This window comes from Lolium rigidum, chromosome 3, assembly GCF_022539505.1.
Source record: "Lolium rigidum isolate FL_2022 chromosome 3, APGP_CSIRO_Lrig_0.1, whole genome shotgun sequence".
Lineage (NCBI taxonomy): Eukaryota > Viridiplantae > Streptophyta > Magnoliopsida > Poales > Poaceae > Lolium > Lolium rigidum.
The window spans coordinates 355,693,198-355,714,754 of record NC_061510.1 but is presented as its reverse complement, the minus strand read 5'-3'; the positions used below and the strand labels follow the sequence as shown (position 1 = coordinate 355,714,754).

The 21,557-nt window shown below is 41.6% G+C and overlaps 1 pseudogene; it reads left to right on the top strand.

The window, feature by feature from the left end:
* The first annotated feature begins 1,296 nt into the window (after window positions 1-1,296).
* On the top strand, window positions 1,297-2,720 carry LOC124700350 (annotated as a pseudogene).
* Window positions 2,721-21,557: the final 18,837 nt, after the last annotated feature.

Here is a 21,557-nt window from a genome sequence, read left to right as displayed (position 1 = left end):
TATTCTTAGGTTTTCAATTAGTTTCAATTCATTTTTGAGATACAGAATCAAAATATTCCCAATTTTTTGTGAGCTAATAAAAATAAATTGAAGAAGATATATTCCAAGTATGGATTCATTAACATTTTCGTATCAAAGATATATGATATATATTTCATACATTATCAAGAATTGGGTCATACCAAATATGACCCAATTACATTTTAGAAATAAAAAATATTATTAGAGATAAAGTATATATCATACACAATTGGTATTTGAGAAATCATTTACTATCCATATATGTCATAAGTAACAAATCTATGTTAGCTTCCGCAATGTATATATCATACACAATTGATATTTGAGAAATCCTTTACTATCCATATATGTCATTAGTAACAAAATACAATTAAAATATTTTGATTTTTTAGCTAATTCCATAAAATAAACAAGAGATGTTTCAAGTATGGTTTCACTAACATTTTGGTATAGAAGAGATGTGACATATTGCATATAAGGGTTATATATGATTTTCCAAGTTTTCCATTAAAAAATTATTTTACATTCACATATGTTTCAAATATTTTGCTTTGTTTTTCAGAATTTTTTCAGTACATTAAAAAAAACAAATTTTTAAAATCTTTGAGCTAATTCCATAAAAGGAATAGAGATGTTTCAAGTATGGTTCCAATAACATTTTGGTATAAAAGAGATCTGACATTTCATACAAGGGTCATACCAAACAAGCCAATTATGTTCCACGGAACATTTTTTTAGTTGCAGATACCAAACATGAGCCAGGATTATATCAACAAAGTATAGCATACGCCATTGATATTTGAGACATTTGTTTACAATATTATATCAACAAAAGCACCGTTCATATGGACAAACCACCACCAGAATATTCTTCAAATCTGGATTTTTTTGATGGATTTTAACAAGAATTTCTCAATCTGGGCCATTATAAAAAAGCAGGAGAAAAATAAAACTAGAGAGAATTGGATGATTTAGAAATAACACGGGATAGACGACTGAATTTCAGATCGGACAAGAAATAGCAACCATCTATATCAATCTTAAGATCTGCATCCTCATCAAATTGAAAGAAAACAATTCCTACATCGAGGAAGCGAATCCCAAACCTAGCCCACACATGAACAAGGTGGCAGCCGCCGCCTCGTCTCGTCTTCCTCCGGTGGCTCTCGATGAGGAGGCCGAGGCGCTGCGCTGCAGGTCAAAGCTCGAGAGCGGTCCCTTGCTCATGCACGGCGCGGCCGTCCTGGCCGTAGCCCAGGGTGAGCACTTGCACCGATGGACTCGGCGCGGAAGCCGCACGTGGTGTTCGTGCCGTTCCCGGCGCACGGCCATGTCGCCCCTCACACGCAGCTCGCCCGCGTCCTCCACTCCCGCGGCTTCCACGTCACGCTCGTCCACACCCAGCTGCACTACCGCCGCCTCGAGCGCGCCAGGGGCGCCGAGGCGGCCGCTGCAGCAGCCACATGGTTCGACGTCGAGGTCATCCCGGACGGGCTGTCGCTCGAGGCGCCGCCGACGACGCTGGAAGCGCACCTCGAGGCGCTGGAGCAGAACTGCCTCCAGCCGTTCAAGGAGCTGCTGCGCGCGCTGGCGAACAGGGCTGGCGCGCCGCCCGTGAGCTGCGTCGTCGCCGACTCGCCCATGCCGTTCGCCTCCCTGGCGGCGCGGGACGTCGGCGTGCCTGACGTCAACTTCTTCACCGCGTCCGCGTGCGGCCTCATGGGGTACATGCAGTTCGAGGAGCTCATGAAGAGGGGTCTCGTGCCGCTCAAAGGTACTACTCTTGTATAAGAAAAAACGTTCCAAAAAGTTCAAATTTAGTTGTTTATTAACGTGTTCTGTGGCAGGAACTGGCTACAAAAACGACGGCAGCCTCGACGCCCCGGTAGACTGGATGCCGGGGATGAAGGGCATGCGGCTCAAGGACATGCCGACGTTCTGCCACACGGCGGAAGCCGACGATGCGCTGCTCCGCATCCACCTCCACCAGATGCGCGTCCTCGCCGGCTCCAGGGCCATCGTGATCAACACTTTCCACGACATCGAGAAGGACGTCCTCGGCGCGCTCGCGGCCATCCTCCCGCCCATCTACACCGTCGGCCCTCTCTCGACCATCATCACATCGCTCCCAGCGAGAGGCGCCGGCGACTCGACTTACGCGTCAAGCCTCTTGGAGGAGGACAAGGAGTGCATGGCGTGGCTGGACGGGAAAGAGGCTCGCTCCGTGGTGTACGTGAGCTACGGTAGCCATGCCGCCATGAACGCAGGCAAGATAAAGGACTTCGCGTCCGGTCTCGCGAGGTGCGGCTCCCCGTACCTATGGGTTCTGCGGCCCGACATGGCCGTGGACGTTGAGGTCGGGCATGACGGACTCGTCGTGCCGTGGTGCGCCCAGGAGGCGGTCCTCACCCACCCGGCGGTGGGGCTCTTTGTTACACACTGCGGGTGGAACTCCATCCTGGAGGCCGTGCCGCTCAAGCTGGTCGGCATGGAACATCGGGGCCGAGCTGCCACAGGAGGCAGGGAGCGATGAAATAGCTGCACTAGTGAGAGAGATGTTGGTCGGAAAGAAAGGGGTGGAGGCCAGGGAGAGGACCTTGGAGTGGAAGAGGCTTGCTCAAGATGCTCCCAAAAAAGGGGGCTCGTCCTATGTTAACCTCGATAAGTTCGTTGAGGATGTGCTGCTCAAAGGCTTGTGATTTTATTTATTTGTTCAGTTAACTTTGTCAATTTTTATGTTCTGATGATGGTTCCGTTGATGAAGATCCCAATCAAAGTTCATATTGTCAGATAAAACAGCGCACAAATTCAAGAATATATTTTACGGTTTTGCTAATTCTAATTTGACTGGAAATCAACAAAATCTTAGTTGACTTTGTAATCGTTAGATGACGGTTTTGCTAATCTCTACTATATTAAATGTCTATAGGTGGTGGGATGGTTGGTACGTCCGGCCTCTCCCATCCCGCATCGAGCATCCCACGATTCGTGTATCCGCAAAAAAAAACGACGGATGAAACACCGGATGAAACAACTGCCGCAACCCACGATTCCTCGGCCACCACAGCAGTTGATGACTTGATCTCCACGATGGCAGGTGAGCAGGCCTCCCAATCGTGATTTCGTCGCCGTCGCTCCCGATGCCTCCTTTGCCCACATCCTGCTGGTCCTCGCCGTGGGCGGCCGACGCAGGAAGAACTGCCGCCGCCTCCGTACGGCCAAAAGAAAGGATCTCCGTGCCGCTCAAGCTGCCCTCTTTTTGCTGCTTTCGGTCCTAGCCATCGCCGTCGGCCACTGGAAGATCCTCGGTCTCGATTTTGTGTGGGACTGTGTCCATGCGTTGAAGCCTGTAGAAACTGAGTTGCAGGTCACCGCTGTTCCCCGGGTTGCCCCTGCCGAGAAGCTGCCGATTGGACGCTGGGAAAATGAGGGAGAAGGAAAAGTTCTGGAGCGGCGACCTCGGTTCGTGAAGATTGTGCTCGTGTTCCCAGCATCAGACATTCACGCTGAGAGATTCTAGAGGAGCTGCTCTCAAATTCGGGATCTACAGTTTGTTTTTTCGATAAAGGATGCTTTTATTACTTTTATAAGCAATTACATCCAGCCTCTGCATAACCAGGATGCACACAGCCGTTTATGTTGTCTCAGGTTCGAAAATGATAAAACAAAAACTAGGCGAGATACACATCAAGATGAAACATATAACGCCTAAGAAGTAGGTGAGGCATCTATCCGTAGACTATGCTGCCACCCATGTTGGGAAAAAGTATCCCTCGCCGTAGCCTCCAACCGTGTACAGACCTCCGTAAACAGGTCTCGGTTCTCCACTCGCTGAAGAGGTAACCACGAACGGAGAATACCTGTACATCTGTAGATGACCTGCAACAAAGAGCAATTCATATCATTAAAAATCTTGTCATTTCTACATAGCCAAAGCGCCCGGATAATCGCTAGCGCCCCCACCCTAAGAAGCAACTTAAACCTTGAATCAACACCATGGAGCCAATTACCAAAGACATTGGCAACACTAGTCGGAGGATACAGGGTAGACGCTACTTGGATGACCGACCATATAGATCTCGCGAATCGGCACTCGGAAGAACAAGTGCTTGATTGTTTCGTCCTGTTGACGTAAAACACATCGAGTACTCCCATGCCAATTACGCTTAACAAGATTGTCTTTGGTGAGGATTACCCTCGACGAAGATACCATCCAAAATTTTTAATTTTTAATGGTATCTTCATCTTCCAAATCTTTTTATTATTATCAATCGGTAGATCGAAAGAAGGATCGCGTTGTAGAAAGATTTCACGAGAAAGCACCGTTGGCATGAAGGTTCCATCTAAATTCGTCCGGTTCGTCCGATAATTGAATATCCCCGAGCCGTTGAATTAAGGTATTCCATGCCGCAAGTCTTTGTCCAAGTAAAACCCGTCCGAACGTCACATTCGGGGGTGAGGTAGCCATTACGGTAGCAATGGTATCACCTTGACGACGAGCAATCCTATAAAGAGCTGGATACTTGTTCACTTAGGGGTGCGTTGTCAAGCCAAGCATCTTCCCGAAACGTATTTGTGCTCCATTTCTGATTGAGAAAGTGCCATGGCGAAAAATTCATTTTTAGTCGCCATTAGCCCGGCCCGAAGTGAGAATCCCCTGGTTTCCAAACCATTTGGGATAATGTCTTCGAACCGATATACTTTCGCCGAAGGATAGTCTGCCAAGTCCCATCCTCAGTGAGGAGCTTAAACAGCCATTTTCCCAATAGGGCCGAATTCTTGACTTCCAAATCATGAACTCCAAGCCCACCTTGGTCTTTGGGACTACAAACTATACTCCACTTAACCGGTCGATATTTCTTTTTCTCATCGTCCCCTTGCCAAAAGAATCTGGATCGATAATAATCGAGTTTATGCAGAATTCCTTTGGTAGGATGAAAAATGATAACATATACGAGTACCATGTTTGTGAGTACCGAATTAATGAGTACCAATCTTCCACCTAGGGACAGCAACTTGCCTTTCCAGCTACTAAGGCGTTTTTGTAGTCTTTCTTCCACTAATTTCCATTCCGCGATTGTAAGTCTCCGATAATGAATCGGAATACCCAAATAACGAATCGGAAATTGGCCTTGCCCACAACCAAACAACTCGTGTACAGAGTCACATCATTTTGGGCATCACCGAAGCGTAACAATTCACTCTTATGGAAATTGATTTTCAATCCTGACAATTGCTCAAAGGCTGCCAAGATTAATTTTAAGTTTTGAGCTTTTTCAAGATCATGATCCATAAATAGAATTGTATCATCGGCGTATTGAAGTATAGATAAGCCACCATCAACTAGATGTGGAATCACTCCTTCAATCTGGCCATCAGCCTTAGCCCGCTCTATGAGTATAGCCAGAATATCCGCTACAATGTTAAACAACATCGCTGATAACGGATCCCCTTGGCGTAACCCTTTTCGTGTTTGGAAATAGTGACCGGTGTCATCATTGACCCGGATTGCGACACTACCTCCGTACACAAAATCATTTATCAGAGCGCGCCACTCTGGAGAAAAACCTTTCATCCTGAGTGTTTGCTGTAGAAACGACCACTTAACTTTATCATACGCCTTTTCAAAATCTAGTTTTAAAATAACCCCATTTAATTTCTTAGAATGCATCTCATGTACCGTCTCATGCAAAACCGCCACTCCATCAAGGATGTTTCTTCCTTGCATAAAGGCCGTCTGTGATGGCTGGACAACATGATCCGCAATCGTATTAAGTCTAATGGTGGCCACTTTCGTGAAAATCTTGAAACTTACATTTAATAAGCAGATAGGTCTATATTGTTGAATCCTTTCTGCCTCATTAACTTTCGGTAACAAGATTACTTCACCAAAATTTAGACGAAATAATTCTAGTTGTCCAGAGTGTAGGTCACTCGAACAAATCTAGAAGGTCCGATTTAATCGTGTCCCGTAAAGTTTGATAAAACTCAGCTGGGAAACCATCGAGACCCGGTGCTTTGTTGCATTCCATTTGGAAAACTGCCTTCTGAACCTCTTCCTTAGTATAAGGTGCGGTTAGTAGACCATTTTCCTCAACGGAAACTTGGGGTATATCGGCCGTTAAATCCTCATTAAGAGAGAAAGTACTTTCCTCCGGAGGACCAAACAAGCCTTTATAATAATTAGTAATGTACGATTTGAGCTGCTCATGGCCTTCAATCACCCCTTCATCTTGAGTAAGAGAATGAATACGCTTTTTCCGATGTCTCCCATTGGCTAAAGCATGGAAATATCGCGTATTTGAATCTCCCTCTAAAATGAACTGGGCTTTGGATCGCTGGTACCATTTGAGTTCCTCCTCACGAAGAAGACTCGCCATATGCGCATTTGATTGATTTTTGAGTTCAATCTCCTGCGTCGACAGCGGTCTAACCTCCGCAAAAGCCTCAAGCTCATCAATGACCTTTGATAAGCGAGCCTTCTCTTTTTAAGAATACCAGCCGTATGGGCAGCCCAACCACAGAGATGTTTGCGCAATGATCGCATCTTATTGTTCCATCTCAGAATTGGAGAGCTGCCACCGACCGGTCTCTCCCAAACCTTCTTAACCATATCATGAAAACCATCCCGATGTAGCCAACCAAGTTCAAATTTGAACGGCCGCTTACACACGGGACGGGGTTCCCCAGTGGTTAGAAGGATGGGGGCATGGTCAGACAGATTTACAATACGTTCTAGTGCACGGACAGACACCATAGGGTATTTATTTTCCCATTCGGTGTCCATCAACACGCGATCTAGTTTCTCGTAAGTGGGTTCAGGCAAGCTGTTGGCCCAAGTAAACTGTCGACCAGACATGAACACCTCCCTTAAATCAAGACTGTCAATGACAGCATTGAATAGAAAAGGCCAATGTCCATCAAAGTGGCCTTTACTTTTCTCGTGAGGAAATCTCAACAAATTAAAATCGCCTCCGATTAAAATCGGGTAGGGATTATCTTTTGTAAGATTTACCAATTCACGTAAAAAGTCAGCCTTAAAAGCATCCTGAGCGGCACCATACACAGCGACCAGACTCCACTTGAACCCGTTCGCTTTATTCTGAATGTCGAGCTTAATGTGATACTCTCCATCGAACTAGCTAAGACAGTCATGGTATCAATACGGACGCCAAGTAAAATGCCACCGGATCTACCACGGGGTGGGCGAGAAAACCACCGAAAGTTAATTCCGCCTGACAAACGGTCGAGAAAACTTTGTGTGAAATTTCGCCTACCCGTCTCCGATATAGCAATGAAATCTAAATCATAATCTCTACAACCATCGGCAATGTGAGAATGCTTAGCCAAGTCACCAAGACCTCTGCTATTCCGAAACATGCCGTTCATCGAGAAACTATTTTGGATTTAGATTTTTTGCCATATCTACGAGATTTCTTTCCAGCCGATGATCTAGAACCACGTTCAGAGGCAGAGAGGTCATAAACTGAACTAAACTCTGAGTGGTCTAAATCAACTTCTGTCACACTCCCAACTAAAGCCGAGAGAAGATGACCATCTAGGATGCCATCATCTTCGTCATCGTCAATAGTGGAAGTAGCCAGCTCAGTGGATCCATTTGGAGCAACCGTTAAACGGTCAAGCTCCGTCTGTCTCAACACGTGAGCTGAAGCTAAAATCTCATCCGAACCTCTACCCAAAGATATACCTACACTACTCAAATTCGAAGAAATTCTAGAATCCGAAAAAGAAGTGAAGGACTTGGATGAAAATCTGGTACCTGCCGTGTCGAGGTTCTTTTCCGCCTTGCGTCTCATAGCCCTCTGCATCACGTCTTCATCCGTAGCCTCCACGCCATCCTCCGTCGTAGCAAACCTCCCACTCCTCCTCACCGGCGGCTGCGCAACTGGTGGAGGAATAGTGGGGGGAGGATGCAAGACGGGAGCAACTGGCGGAGGCGGAGACAAGCGTGGTGAAGAAGACCGTCCTGACGCTGGTGAAGAAGATTTCGATGCAGGGGTAGATGGCGATGAAGCCCCCTGCACCGAACCCGACCGCGACGCCGAAACCCCCATAGGCGAGGAGGGCGCCGGGGATCGGCTGCGGCGCCTCATAGGGGACCGGCTGGGGCGCCTCCCCAACCAGTCCTGCTCCTCCTCCTGAGGCGCACGGGGCGAAGACGGCGCCACCCCAGGCCCTCCGCACGGCGACGGAGCACTCTGGCCAGAGGCCGACTGCTGCCCAGGCGCGCAAGGGGCTGCGTGCAGTCCCTCACTGCCCGTGGCCGGCTGCTGTAGCGCCATCGAGACCGGGGGCGGTGGCTGCTGCCCCACCGTGCCGACGACCTGCTGCTGCGCCGCTATGCCCCCGGCCAGCTGCTGAAGCCCCGCCGGACCAAGGGTCTGATGCTGCGTCGCCGCATCAGCGGTAGGGAGCTGCGGCAGCGCCGGGCCCAAGGCCGGCTGCTGCTGCTCCACCACCACCCCCTTTTATCCACTTTAATGTTTCTGGTCATTTATTTTTGGGTCACGTTGTTTGCTTCAGTTAGTGCTCACTTCCGACTGGATTCAACGTTCAGGCCTTGAACTAAATTTGGCGCCTTTTGTCTATAATTCCACTGTCTTTATATTCCTAATTCATATCTCTGCAAATTTGTATATAGAAGAAACACTTCTTAGTTCTAACTTAGTTTACAATTCCTAACTCTCGACTGGAGACGTCTGTGGAAATTTTTGTATTCGGCCCACTTAAATATGATCATCATATCTGATGTACTTCTCATGGTATATGTCACTCCATACGGGCTAAGGATTCATCAAATGGTGACAACTTGGTGAGGTAAATTTCCTAAGAAATTTAGTTGAGAATAGATGGGATATGATAAATCATCTGATGAAGTTCTACACGAAGTATATCTTCTTTCCGCACAATAAAAGTAAAAGTTTTCCTTTTCAAGTATTATGACTGTATGAACTGCATATACAAACTCGGTATTCAGATAAAAATGTGTGCCTTGATTTGGAGATTTGTAAGTGCCGCATTAGATGATTTAGGGCTTGGAGAAACATATAAAATATACTTTTAGGAGCAAACTGATGATGTATGATGTTTATAACTTCTGAAATGTATATCATTCCATCACTCACGTTGTTTACTATCCGACAAGATGTAGTTTCTCTCGAGACTGCTACTTATATAGCTTGGTTTCCCAAACTGAAAAGAACGTCTTCATGTAGTAATTTTGACATGAAAAGATAGTGTTAAAATCTTTGATGTGCTATTCAAACTCATGCTGAGGCACATGTCAATGGGTTGAATGTTTATATTGGTAAAATCAATGATCACTTTGATGCTTAACAATTTGGAGACCTTAGCTCTGAATTCTTCTTGTAAACTTTTGGATATTTTGGATGGGTAACAAATTCAATGCTCATTTTGGAATTGAAACGACATTATGCTCGATTGTGCATGTTCAAAAGGAGTTCTATTACAAGCAGTTTTTGCTTATTTTCTGTGGGTTTCTTTATTTGTAAGGATAGCCCAAAAGTGAGCGTAAAGGAGAATAGTTACGACACCAGGACGTACAATTTAAGAAGGCAGAGTTAACCGTGCCAAGCTTTCTTGTGTGGCTGAACATTGTTTCTGAAGGTTTAGACACACTGAAAAATTTAGCAAGTGTCATGCATGAGGTTTGTTTCATATGCGTCTAGCTTCGAACATTGATAATTTAACCTTATTGGTGATTTTTTTATTTATTTCAAAGTTAAAAGTTTTCATGCCTTTTGCTCGATGAGCTCTTCTCTGTGTTAATGCTTCAGCACTACTTCCCCTTCACTCCCAACTAATAAGAGCCATTTATTTTCAAAGGAATTAGCAGGAATACTATCAGTTTCGAAGAGGAGAAGAGAGAAGATGGGAGGAGCAAGGTGCCTCGTCCTATACTCATGTGCTACTGTTGTTACACTAGCGACTGGCGATGGGATCTGCCTCTATTACTTATGTTATATTGTGATCCAAATTCCAAGAAAAGGCTAACTTCTGACGAGCGGAGCGAGGCCCGTCGCCGGTAGGCTTGGGCCGAGCGAGGCCCGTCGCCGGTAGGCCACCGTGTATATATTTTCCCTGTAAACCGCCGCTAGGGTATCATCGCATCGTTGTACACCCACGACGTTTGTAAACACCACCAAAATAGTGAAGTTTTGCTGGCTGACGCCCGTGGTTTTTCCCTTGTGTGTTGCAAGGGTTTTCTACGTTAAAATCTCGTGTCCCCTGCAGTGTTTTATTTTTCGTTCTTTGTTTATTGTGCATCTCGATTATAACAACTTACTTACTGGCGATGGAGGTGCATCTGTTGACTTGAATTTCTTCTCTCAATAGTTCGTTTAAAATCTGTGCTGTAAGAAAAAAAAAACATAGATATCTAAAATTCCATGCCACTGGACAATACGTAGTGGAATTGGGATATCAATACATTATAGGTACATGTGTAGGTTATTGTAAAACATAATTTATTTCAGTTGGTTCATCTTTGCGAGGATTAGGTGCAATCATGCTTAATGTGAAAATAAGAGATTTGTATTAAGAACAGATAGTTGTCTTTTTAATGATATTTTTTTGTGTAAGAGAATGTGCATGGAACAACTACCTCCATTGTATGATTTTGATACCTCGAAACATAGATGCAAGTAAACTATCTCATGAGCTTTATTTATGTTACTAAGCCATGCATGTGTGTGCTTATAATTGTAAAGTTTCCCTAAAAAACTGTAAAAAAGGCTAAATAAAAAATTCTAAAAAATGTCCATGCTATTTTTTTTATAATCATTGTTGTCTATATCATCTTTAAAATGTCCATGCATTTTTTTTATAATCACTGTTGTCTAAGGATTGCCTGTTGGCAAAGAAAATAAAGTGTGTTAAATATCGTGTTCCTTATTCCAGGTACCAAATTTTCTTTCATTATACGTGTGGTTCAGTGTAGCATTTTTATCTATGATTCTTAAATTGGCCAGTAGAAAGGCGTCAAATGCAGATGCTTTAAAGGAAACTTCCACAGAAGAAGCTTTCAGTGTTTTAGCATAGCTGGTCCTTGGTTATCACTATAGGGAAATGTTACTTCCTGGAAAGGTATCTTGCATTAATATGTCATGAATCTTCATATGGACCATCTTTGTGATGCTGGCGAAAACATTCTATTTTAGTGGTATGTTTCTTCACCTTAGCTTGCTCCGTGATCCTAGATTTGAGGTTTGTGGTATTCCTGAAGCCATGATAACTTAATGTCTCTCCTCTACTGATGTAAGAGTAACCTGATCGGGCATCAGCTTCATATCTTATACGCTGGTGATGAAGATAGAAGTGTCATCAGTTAAAGATTCTTGACAAGTTCATGTCCCTCAGCCCGTACCACATTGTAGCTATTAGTTTCCCATCATTGTAGCAACAAAACCGAGCTCCCTTTTTTGCATTATGTGGTTTCATTGTAATAGAAGTGGTTTTGTTCATGTAATTTAGATGTTTTTATCACTTTGAATACACAGCTGGGTTGTATTGCTCCTGCTTTTCTAGAAATAGTATTGTTACAAATAATATTTGTTAAGGCATTTTATTTTGTTCTAATGGAGGCTCCAGCTTAATGTTCTAATTGGTATGCTCTTGGTTCCTTTGCATTCGGTTGGGGATTGTTAAATTCAATTGTTTCTTTTTGCAAGATGCATGTATACTGAATGCTATCAGCAATACACGCAAGGGTATGGTAATTCCAGAGGAGAAGCCCATTTTAGACCGAAGGCAGAGCAAAGAGAAGCTTATCATGCTGCTCCCTGGCCTTTGATGATCTGGAAGCTGGAAAAAAGGCGCTTCCTTCAGTACGAGATTATATTGATGTTGATTGACATTGCTTTCTCACATTCCACACACACACATATCTTCACCATATAATTTAGTTACTATAGCACCACATCAGATATTTATCTTAATATAAGTGGGGAAGAGGTGGCGGTGGAAATATCACTTCATTGTCACAATAAAAATGATCTAGCCATCAAGTTTTCTATGCATACACATTTAATTATTTTTTAATTTATATTGAGCGAACATTCAAATTTTAGCAAATGGAGAGAATACTGTGGAATTATTCAGCTAATTTCTTGAGATATTGTGCAATTATAATTTCTATATAAATGGATTTTTCAAATGCATCGTATTCGCATAGAAGAATAACAAAATTAGAGGAACCGTAGCAACGCACGTGCATTCAACTAGTTCTAATATATTTTACAGTTTTGATAATTCTAATTTGACTGAAAATCAACTTAGAAATATCATAACGTTTCAGACAGTCCATATCACTGACAACATGCAACTCAATATCGTCAACTTTCAAGTCCATTACATATGTTCAAGTACAAGACATATAAACAATACGTACATGAGTAATATGCATAGCGTAGTCCATTGGAAGTTCAACATAGCATACACAATGTGTGATTTACAACCAAAAGAGTGAAGACAAGCTAAGAAATAAACTTTGAGCACCACCACAACATGAAAGTCAACCACCCAGAGCATCCACAAGGTGTAGGCTCCTTGTCACTATAGAATGAAGATGACATTACTAGTTTGTTTTTGCAATTAATATTTAAAACAATGGCATCGATCGTATGGAGTTGTGACTTGTAGACTATGACATGGTAGTTGTAACATCCCAATTGAGCAGCTTTAACTTGCCAAGTTTGTGCATCATATTGCGTGTCATGCATCCAGATGTCACCTTGGTTTATAAATTGCATTTATTTTGTTACACTAGTTCTTGTTATCTTGTATTGTTGGTTTCTCTCTCTCTCTCCCTCGCTCTCTATCTTCCTCTTTCTCACACTTGTGATGTTCCATACAAAAGCCAGCCCTAATCCTACTCTTCTTCTTGTTCTTGGCGAAGCCCAAACAAAATGGTCATGCCAATTTTTTTTTCTTATTTGGGTTTATATTAAAGCCCTCTTTAATCCAATATTATTTTAGAATTAAAAAAATTAATCAAATATTTTTTAAAACACAAAGTAGTTTGGTTGCTTCCAAACAGCAGGGTTTGAAAAGTTTGAAAATCTCTCGCTCACCTCTTTGTTAAAATTCAAAACAGTTTTGAGTTTGGTTTTGTTTTCAAATAAAATGAAAGATTTTTTCTAGCCCGAGCCAGCCAACCAAGCCCATCTAGCCCACATTGTTTCGGCCTCCTTCCCAGTGTCATGTTTCTCTTCCCTGTCCCAGAAAAAACCAAGACGAAGTGGTGTTGACGGCGTCAGCACCTGCTCCCCCATGTGAGACATATCTCTCCTCATCCTTTATCCACCTCGCGGAACGCACCCCCTCCTCACTTTCTCCTCTTCCCCACACCCCCCCAGGCCTCGTTCGACAGACTTGGATTGTCGTGTTTTATCTCAAGTGTTTTGGGTGATTGTGGCGTGGATTGACGTGCTTTCAGCTGAATCGGTTTGGTCCAGGGAGCTTTCCCCGCCGTGGGTTGTTGGTTTCCAGCATGCAAGGCCTTCAACGATTGCTGTTGGGAAGAGTAACAAACACCCGAAGGCCCCGCCGATCCTGATCGCTGGCAGCCAGGAGAGCCCGCTGTTTCCGATATGCGATGGCAATTTCGCGAGAGAAAAGCGCGAGGGGTACTTAGCGTTTCGATTCACACGTGTCTTGGCTGGTTTTTCGGTAATACTTGGGGCTAGACCCTTTCAAACCGCTGCAAACCACGCCTACCAAACAGTTCAACGGTTGTTTGCGGTGATTTTGTGTTGGCCCCAAAAAATTATATACTCCAATCCCCTAAAAAATCTCCGTGCCGAACGAGGCCTCATGATTCTTCTTCCTCCCCAAGAAAAGACATTATTTCATTTGCATGTCACACTAAATTCGAGCTCTTCATGTAGTCCCTCCATACCATTTTATTAGGGTATTACACCCTTTAAGAAAAAACTTTAAACATTAATTTGATCAATGAAATGCAAGGTATATAATACAAAATTTGTACCATTGGAAATTTATTTTAAATATGAATCCAACGGTATAATTTTTGTGGCATATATATCATATCTTGTTGACAAAATTAATCATCAATTTTTTTCTTGAAGCGTGTAATGCCCTAATAAACTGGATGGAGGGATTATCAGCTTAAGGCTGGCCATAGTGCAAAGTATCATATAGTGGTATCATTCATATGATACAAGTCTATGATACTACCCCTATAGTGGTTAGTATCATCTAGTAGTATCATAATCTCATGATATTTAATTATTTGTAGAATCTCAATGCAGTTGTGTGTATAGGATGCATTTGACATTAAATTTTCTAGTTTTACGTGCTATGATACAGTATCATATTATGATATCACTAGCATACATCTCCTCATTAATTATAGCGCCACATCAGATTTTTGTCAAAGTGGCATGCATGATATTTCTTATGATACTAGCACTATGACTAGCCTAAGATACTTCTATGGTTATTGACTCGATGACTCTAGATGATGCGAGGACCAAGGAGTCTCTACATTAAATTAGTGTTATGTTCTTATGATCACGAGTAATAAATAAGTAAGGAAACTTCCCCTTTTGATTATTTTCGTCGGTAATTAGGTCGTTTAACCACGATTGCTTAAAGCATCCCACAGATATTTTCGATAAACAATATAAAAGGAGGAATCCTCTTGTCATGGCATGAACAGAAAGTGAACTAACAACCGTGAGAGACCAATAAAAAATAGATATTCCTATTTGGAAAATAATCCATTTATGAGTAGATCATGACATTTGGTACGGTTTATGTTTGTATGATGTTATGCAATAGTGAAGAGGTAACTATAACACAAGAACAAGTTATAATGACCTTTGCACCACTCACTATATCAAACATAGTCCCAACCTATTCCTGCTTTCCCACCTATTTTTACGAAGACCCTATGGCAATGGGAATCATTCAACTTACTTTTGAACAATAATTTAGTATGGTGGATACCAAGAATTAGTATACATATAATAAAATGTTGTATGAAATTTATCTCTCTATCTTTACAGAATTACCCTCTAAATCAAGTTTCATGATTTATGTATTATTATTCAGATCATACTCTAGTAAAAAGGTCCAAATAAAATTTAAATCAAGCCACACTTATGTTTATGATGTTTACTAGGAAGACTAGAATGAAATAAAACATTACCTAGGATCCATAATTTTGAGATAGTATTTAGACTGATCAATGTGAGACCCAAGATCAGCTTCTGTAGGAATAGGCTCGCGGACGACTTACAATGGAGCTAGTTAGCCGCCATCTATTCTAAAAGGCTGATAAGACATATAGTTTGTGTTATTTTGAGATTAGCTGGATTTCGCTAATGTTTTTTCTGTTTCGAACAACTACTTTTACCCACTTTAGTATTCACATGTTCTCTAATTAAAATATAGTATTCGTGTTTCTAGTGCTTGTGAATTTTCCTAAGAAAACCTCTCCTAGTTATTTACTATATGCAGGTTTTCATATGATATATGTTTTCCGGTAATGTGGTGATAAAATGAACTTTTGGAAAGTTAATAGATGGCCTTATAGTTAGTGTGTACGTATGATTATGTAAATTGTCTAGGTGAGCAACATGGATGTGGCCATCCGGATTAGATGCCTTCAAATGACAGGATTTTTTTAGGTGAGCTATATTCACACAATTTCTTGATTAGCGAGATCCCAAAAACTGAGGAATAGAGGAAACATAGGAATTGTATGTCATCGCATGTTTAATCCTACAAGATATTTACAAGAAATGCTGCCAAATGCAAAGATAGGGCACCAAAACTCCAAGAAAAGCAAAACCATGTACTAGTATAAAATAGGCTTTCACGCAATTTCTTGATTAGTGAGATCCCAAAAACTGAGGAACAGAAGAAACATAGCAATTGTATGTCATCCCATGTTTAATCCTACAAGATATTTACAAGAAATGCTGCCAAATGCAAAACTAAGGCACCAAAACTCCAAGAAAAGCAAAACCCTGTACTAGTACAAAATAGACTTTCACACATGGTTGAAATGGCCGTAGCACATGGTAACTCTTACCGTCACTATGCAAGGATGGGGGATGGGACTTTACAGTAGACACACGGTTAAATAAACCGTTTGCGGAGGGGCCTCCTTTTGCACACGATCATATTTCCATAATCGTCTAAGATACGAAGCGCGGTCCCAAACGACTTTTGTACATCGAACGTTTGCATTATTAAAAATGGCAATCAACTTTTTTTATATCGATCGTATATGGTTTTTAATAATCGCAAATGACTATTATTGTTTTGTCATATGTGTTCAGGCCTTTTCGCAGAATACCTTTGTTGTTCCCCCGTATGTTGATTGCTAACAATGGAAAGAATCTAAACCTCCTCGTGCCTACATCAAGACTACTAGGAAGCCGTGGCGCGGCGACACGCCTCGCCTGTAGGAATATATCATCAATTACATAAAATGGATGATTATAAGATTAGGATTGTTCTCTCCAGTTATCATTGTTGACGCATTTTGATGTATTTTAATTTTTTCAGGATTATAAGGTTATTTTGATCTCATATTTTAAATTAGAAGACTCATGCATAAACAGTATCAACATATTTCCAAATTTGTGTGGAATTATTTATTTAAGGTAAAATATATTAATCATGGTGGAAATAAACAACATAACTATCTACATAGTTATGACGATAAATATCATGTTTTTGAGTTACATTTTGCTACGGTGAAAGCATGGCCATTCATTTCTTTCTTTCTGTGAGGAGAAGTACGTCCATTTGTAATGGTTAATATTCATATGTTTCTGAGATGATTTTTTTTTGGTAATACATGGATAAAAAATGATTTCATGTCAGACATAAAATATATTCGGTTATATTTAGCGTAAGTAAAAAAAAGTTCCCATGTTTTTTAAAGGCGAAATAAGTTCCCATCTGTTAGAAACTCCTTGATATCTATTATAGAAAGTTTGGTTGCCACTTATAAAATAACCTTCTATTTGTTAAGAATAATTCAACAGTTAATGAAAAGAATATATTACTCCTTCGGTTCATATTAATTGACTCTAATATGGATGTATCTAGACACATTTTAGTTCTAGATACATCCATATTGAAGTCAATTAATATGAATCGGAGGGAGTAGTAAAGTTTTATTTTCTGTTAAAGTCGGCTGTTTGACTAATAATTTCGATTTATGTATTGGTTCACTAATAAACAGGAAGCACATACAGTGTCACATGCTACACGCACGTATACAATCCTAATCTGTCTAACAAAACAGAACCATCTCGTTCTCGTCCTTTTCTCACACACTATGCAGGGCAAGAGTGACACGAATCACGCATGCATAGCAAGTGATGAGTAGATGTCCTAAAAAAATCACGCATGCATCTCAGCGTTTTTTGCACGGATCATCCGATCCCCTTTTGCTATCTCTCCTTGTGACGCTACTGCCACCACCTCTGCTCCCCAATTCCGCCTGCCGAAGCCATCAATCGACACATGCTAGCATCCTACCATGGCCCCATGGCCTGCATCGCCAATTTGTCACCTGCGCCATGTCCTTCTTCCCTTGCTCGTCGTACATGCACAGCCTAGCGCGTGCCTCCCTGCAGCTTTTGCTCGGGCGAAAGCAGTCACGCATCAGCGAGCTGTGAAGCATCAGAAGCTAGGGTTAAAGACTGAAAGAGAAGGAATAAAAAATAAGCAAGTGAGTAATCTGGGTGAGGAAGATGCTGAGTAATCTAGGTAAGGAAGATGGTGAGAATACCATGTACGGGAGACAGAGATGGTGGACGGAGGGACCGTCGTGACAGCGGACAGGCGTGAGGTTCCTGGGAAGTATGCCATGTTCTCATTTCTTCCTCGGCGCCCGGAGCAGTCGTGGGCAGAACACCGGATCCGGACACTCCGTGTTCGGTCAGCGCTCCATTTTGCGGGTGCTGGCGCCAACCTTTGTCAGCGAGGCTCCTTGCCAGCCAGGAGGCAAGGTTCGGGTCAGAGCAGTTGGGTCAGAGCAGGCTAGGAGGCGCTCTGTCGGCGAAGAAGAAGCGTGGATCTGCAACTGCCGGAGGATGAGGAAGAGCGAGCATGGATTGAACCATCAGCGATTGGTATGTCATTTTTTTTCCTGTACTGCCCAAAGAATTCTTTTTATGTTTGCTATACTTACTGGGTAGATTCGTATCAAAGTTGGCAGATGGCGGCGGTGTGTTGCGGCACCAGTAGAAGTATGCATCAGGGAAAGAGAAGCGGGGGACTGCAGTGGCTCGAAGTTGAGCAAGAATAAATATTGATCCAGCCGTCAATCACCAGTATGCCCCCTTTCTCTGTAGCATCCCAAGAGCTTTGCTTATGTGTGTTGCAGCGGTTGCCTAAGTTTGAATGAAAGCTATCGTGCTGAACAGATTGAAATAGGAATTCTAGAGGGAAACCCATAATACCTCCACACATGCCGGCAGTTTGCTCATTCTGACAAAAATACTCACGAGTATCGTAATTAGTAATTGAAACCAAAATAGATTGAAGGAGGAAAAATAATATAGACCCAAGAGATTTAGATCTGCCAATAGATTACTTTTTAAAACCTGGGTATCTTGCTCTCAGTGTATTTAGAGTACTGCAGCCTGCAGTTTTGTAGCTCACAATCTGTAAGCTTATATATGGCTAGGCAACTGTACGCGCTCCAGGTAATGTAGAGTTTATGATAGTGAAAAGCAATTTTATTTAGTTGAGCCCTATCATGAGTGTGGTGCCATACATACTCTTGCTAACAATGGAAAGTAGCGTAAAAATAGGAAATAGAAAAGCTAACTTATTACACATTGGTTCACTGCAGATGCATATGACAGTACACTGCAGTGAGTAGACGTACATAGAAGGTAGTTTTCAGGTCGGTGCCTAGAGTACAGAACAATGAACACTGACAAAGTGCCCCCTACATGTGAACTAAATACATTAAGCGGCTTCAGTTTTGAAGCTGCCGTGTTTAGCTTTTCAACGTAGAAACTATCCCCATGAGTTGTTGATTATTTAAACCAAAAACCTGAACATGATGCTGCTCCTGCAATTAGGACGATATGGTCCAACTTCAGCATGTACATTCTTCCAAAAAAAACAGTTAAACAAAATGGAATATGAGAACTGACCATATCAATATTTAAACTATAGAGGTCATTAAAATTGATGTGTATTGCCTACAACATGTCTGCCAAACCATCCAGTGCATCAACAATTTGAAGATTATGTGACATATATTTCAGAAAAAGTCTGATGTGTATAGCTTTATCACAATGTGTGAATGAGAAAAATATCTTAAAAGCCATGAGATGGTATAGAGCAATAACACTGGAAAATAGGTTGGAAGAGAGCTATGGAAAGCCATAAGACAGATAGAAAATTAATTAAAAGGAGTTGTGGGTTCGATCCCCTTAAATCTTTGTTTTTCAAGAAGTTCTTCTTTAACTTCGAGTTTCTAATCATCCATGTTAACAAAGCGATCATGCATCCAAGATTTTACCTCACTCTCTGGAGCCTTGCTGTCATGGCTAATTATTTTGCAAATGGAAAAGCACATACCATGGCGTTTCCAAAATAGTTTCATGGGGTATCTATAAAATTCTAACTCGAAACTTTTGAAGAAAATAAAATTTTAAAAGGGTTTAACCATCACATACCTCAATATCTGATAACTATTTAGGAAAGTAGTAATTTAAAAGCGGGTAATCAGTATGTACCGACCTATTGACAGTGTTTAGAATTCTTCAACAGCATCTAGGTGATTAGAGCATATCACTGTTTTATGCGTTTAGAATTCTTCAAATGCAGCTGACTGATGAGACCAAATCGTCCCTTGCCTATTGTGTGAAAAAAACTCAATCAGGAAGCACTTAATAAACAGAGAGAAACATTGTGGAGTCACCGAAGATCCAAACTCCACAGTTCCCAATAACTCAATGGTCTCTAAGAACTGCCCAACAAACTCCATTATCTCCAAAACTATTCAACCATGCTATCATGGCAGTGTGAGAAACATCTATTAAGAATTTGATATTGCAAATCATGACAATTTGTAATGACGGATAAACAATGATATTGGGTTGAAAGATGAGCCAAGAAGTCAAGTTAACAAATTTCCATGCAAGTGCAGTCATGTATAATTATTTTGCCTACGGAAAAGCACATACCATGGTGTTTTAAAAACAGTTTCATGGGGCATCTATAAAGTCTAACTCGAAACTGTTGAAGACAATAACAATTTAAAAGGGTTTAACCATAACACACCGACCTACCCAAAGTGTTCAGAATTCTCCGATAGCATATCTAGGTGATTAAAGCTTATCATTGGCTTGCACACTGGTTGTGGCAGAGCTAAAAATTTAGAATTTGTGAATTGCAGCTTAGAGCGATAAGAACATATGTTGGCTTGCATACTGCATGTAACATAACATATATCGTCAGTAGAATTCTGCAATAGCATCTCTGGGTGATTAGAGCATATTATTGTCTTGCACAAAGCTTGCAGTAGAATTGAGCATTTACAATTTTTCAATTGCAACTTAGATTGATAAGAACATATGTTTACTCATGCAACATAACATATATTCACAGTCACGAAGCACTGAAAAAACAGAGAGAAACATGAAGCTTGCAATAATCTACACACCTAGGGCAGATGCCACCAAATATCATGATGATGAACTTATCTGGTTATTTGCATTAATCGATACAGCATGTTTGCTCATCAGCTTGCCTGTACAGCCCTATAGTTCCTAATGTCCCATCCTGATCTACGTCTACAGTTCTCTGTCACAAAAAAATGAAAATATATAAGTTTTAGACATGAAGTCATACTAAGTATATTCAAAATCTAGTGAAACTCCCCAACTGGTAATGATGGTTGGATGCATACACAAGATATCAACCAGCGCGTAGAAATTCACAAATCAAGAAGTATGTACAAAATACGATGGCCCGCATATAAAGAAATCAGCATGATGCCTTGTAAAAAATAAGCTGCTTTTGGGCATCAACAGAGCTATAAAATGCATGTGCTTGCTTTCCCATGACATAGGAGCATCTATTTATAAACTTTATCTCCATATGGCTTTATCTGGACAGTCTGATTTCACTAATTTCCCCATTACCAATCATGGTCAGACATAAAGGTACATAGCAAGTTCTGTTTAGTTGAAGAGTATTTATGTACCATTTACATGGAGGTGTGATACCAAGCATAAACCCAGATTTGAAAGTCTCTAACTCAGTTGCATATATGTATAACAAAAAGATCAAGGAAGTAATCAACCATATGAAAAAACAAAAAGAGACCAAGGAGATCAGTGTCGACATCCTCTTTCCTTGTTGGTTCAGAAGAAGATAGAAGGAATTGAAGTATCTGTTTTGTTCATATATGGTAATAACAAAAACCCAAAAAACTTACCAAAAGAAACATGATATGCTGCTCTTCCAGAAGCAGCAAACAGCAG